This window comes from Elephantulus edwardii, unplaced genomic scaffold, assembly GCF_000299155.1.
Source record: "Elephantulus edwardii isolate Elephantulus edwardi_28Jun2011 unplaced genomic scaffold, EleEdw1.0 scaffold00082, whole genome shotgun sequence".
Lineage (NCBI taxonomy): Eukaryota > Metazoa > Chordata > Mammalia > Macroscelidea > Macroscelididae > Elephantulus > Elephantulus edwardii.
In genome coordinates, this window is record NW_006399832.1 from 5211604 (window position 1) to 5214794 (window position 3191).

Genomic DNA, 3191 nt, shown 5'->3' on the forward strand with positions numbered 1-3191 from the left:
GGGGTTCCTCTCTTTTGCTGACCTTCATGTGTTCAAGAGTGTTGTCATTTTCCAAGGACTGGGCCCGCCTAACAACATGTTCAAAGTATCTGAGATAGTTTTTCATTAGCTTTGCCTCTCAGGAGCACCCCGGCTGTATTTTCCCCCCAGGACATCAGTATCAGCTCTTTTCTGTATGTTTGATAGAATTCGCTGGTGAAGCCATGTGCAACTCACAGTTTTTGAAAGCACTTTTAATGAGGGATTCCCTGAACTATTTGCTTCAAGATATTTTGTCCATTTTCTTTGAGCTGTGAAAATACATTCTATCTTCTCTCTCCCTCTCCCTCTCTCCCTCTCTCTCCTTCGCCTCTTCTCCCTTCCTTTCCCCTTCCTTCCTTCCTTCCTTCCTTCCTTCCTTCCTTCCTTCCTTCCTTCCCTCCTTCCTTCCTTCCTTCCTTCCTTCCTTCCTTCCTTCCTTCCCTCCCTCCCTCCCTCCCTCCCACACCCAACCACCTACCTACCTACCAACCAATATAGGATTGCTGTTGACAGTTGACGAATTGTTGTTTTCTGAAGGTAATAAAATGTATATGACTCTAATTAAGGAAGTTGTGGTAATATCTGATGGTAGCCTGGAGATCCACAATCCATTATGAACCTTGGAATGGTGAAACTTACTATCTCTCTCTCCAGTGTAAGGATTTTAATCTCATAAAATTCAAAACAAAAGCAAACAGAAAAATACCATCTTCCTCTTTTCCTAACCATCTAGACTCAATCACCAGCTCACATCACATGGCTGACAAGTCAAAATGAACCTTCAGAATCATCAAGCTGAACTTTTTTGAGTTTCCAAGGCTGTATTTTGCTAACAGAGAGGCTCAGTCTTTGGCTTAGCAGTGCAGTTTCTTCTGTGTAGTATGCCACCAGATCTGCTTATGGTCTCTAGAGGTGATTCAAATTGTTTTAACTATTAAGGAGGGTTTTTTTTAAATTTGTTTTTTTTTTGTTTATTTGTTTGTTTTAGGGGGTGCCTGGCTATGAACTGGGGGAAACGCTATTTTCTTCTTTAATTCTAGGGGAAAAAGTAAGCTTTTACAGCTCATCTTTTGATTTGTTTCTGAAAAATGCAGATTTGTCATCTTTACTTATCCTCTGTTGCTGCATATTTTGTTTAAATATCTTTATAAAGGTTTAATTGTAACATATAAAAGAACATAATGACTATTTAATATATAAAATAAATTAGGATAGACAAGTCTTTGGGAAAAAAGGCATCAAACTGGGAAAGGTGGAGGAGGAGGGTCAGCAGAAGAGAGGAAGATCATTAACAAGATGGTTTTTTGACACAGTGACCATAACAGTGGGCTTCAGCATATCAGAGATTATAGGATAGTGCAGGATAAGGCAAAGTTCAGATCTGTTCATAGTTGTAGAATCATAATTGGCTTAATGACACCTAACAACAGCAACATGTACAGTGTTGCAGTATATAATTTGCTGATGTTGTCATTCTCAGATAGATGTTCACTCATAGATGTTCATTGTTAGGATTTTTTGTTAAAACACTTTAGGCAGTAGTGAAAACTAAAAGGGAAAAATACTGACTTCCGTCAGAACTTAACACTGGGGTTATTGGAATGGAAGTGTAATGGTTTTATATAGCAGATAATAGTTATCAGTCTTTGTGGTGTTACCCTCAAAATTTTTAACCCTCTCTCATCTCCAGCTTCCTTAACTTCAGACACATGGTTTTGCAAATCACCAACAGCTGTGGAACTAGGATAAGAGAAAGAGTTTGTCCCACAGTGGGCCACAAGGCTTGTGGCAGCAAGACACTGTCTTTAGACATTTGGTGTCAGAAAGAGTGGGATTTGTTGTTTCAGACTCATAGACCCATGGGTTGGTGTTTTGTTTTTTAAGATGTTGGGCTTGAGAAGATGTACATTTAAAATGATTATTATTTCTTTCTATGAAGAAGGATAGAAAACCGGAAAGGTTACTTGAGGGGGAAAGAAAGATGAGAAGTTGCTTTATAGTCTGGCACAAAAAGGTATGAAGATGATTCCAAGAATTTCTTTAAAAGTCTGTGAATGATGCTCCCCCTCTTCTCCCCTTTTATGTCATAATGTTACGTTGATCTATATTATAAAAATAACTAAAGTTTTTGGTTTAATGCTAAGATATATTGAAGAAATTATTAAAGCTTTGTAATATTAAGGTATATTGAAAAAATGAGTAAAGTTTTTGTTGATGATCCATATTGTAATTAGATGAAAAACGTAAGGAGTTGGATTGTAATAGGGTATTCAAAAAGGGAATTAATTTGCCCCAAAAGAATTCCTACAGTAGTAGGGTCGCTGTGAGTCGTAAGCAACTCTATGGCACATAACAAAACAACAACAGTAGAATTTGACACAGAGTGTAGAGTTAATCTAAGAAGGGTTAAACCTCACTCAGTACTCTGAGCAGAGTTACCCTTGAAAGCAAACAGAGGGGCGGTGGGGGGAGGGGAGATAAACTTTTGCAATAAAACCAAGTCACAGTAAAGCTGACACTTAACTCATGTTGACCACCTAATCTCAGGTCTGCAGCTACCTTAACTGCAAGCACACGGGCTTGTGAATCACCAACAGCTGTGGGACTAGGCTAAGAGAAGGAGTGCTTCCCACATTTGGTAGGGTCTACTTGATGAGAGGAAGGAGGAAGCATCAGAACTCCCTTTCCAGGACTTTTAAAGTTAAAGGAAGCTGGTGAGCATGTTCAACTTGTCCTGACTACCTGGTTCCACTTGAGGAATGTTAATTACTGTGACCTAATGATTTGCTCTAGACCAGACTCTTGTTTACATATGTAGATTCAACTGTAACAAGATTCTTTATAGGAAAAGACACACTTGTTTACTCAGAGTACTGGTTTTATAGGACTGGGCAAATTAAAAATTGGCTATCTAAAATCCGGAGATTATGACATAAGGAGTAAAGCGGCTGGCTTATATATTTCCCTAAATATAGATGATGGTAAGGGGAAGGTTTATCCTTATTATAATGAGAAATAATGGCTTAAAAAAGCTAGTAGGGTGAGCTCTGGTGGCCTAGTGGCAAGAAGCTGCACTGCAATCCCAGAGGTACATGGTTCAAATCCACCAGATGCTCTGCTGGAGAAGGAGACAATCTCCTCCTGTACCAGTCAGATCCGATTTGACAGTA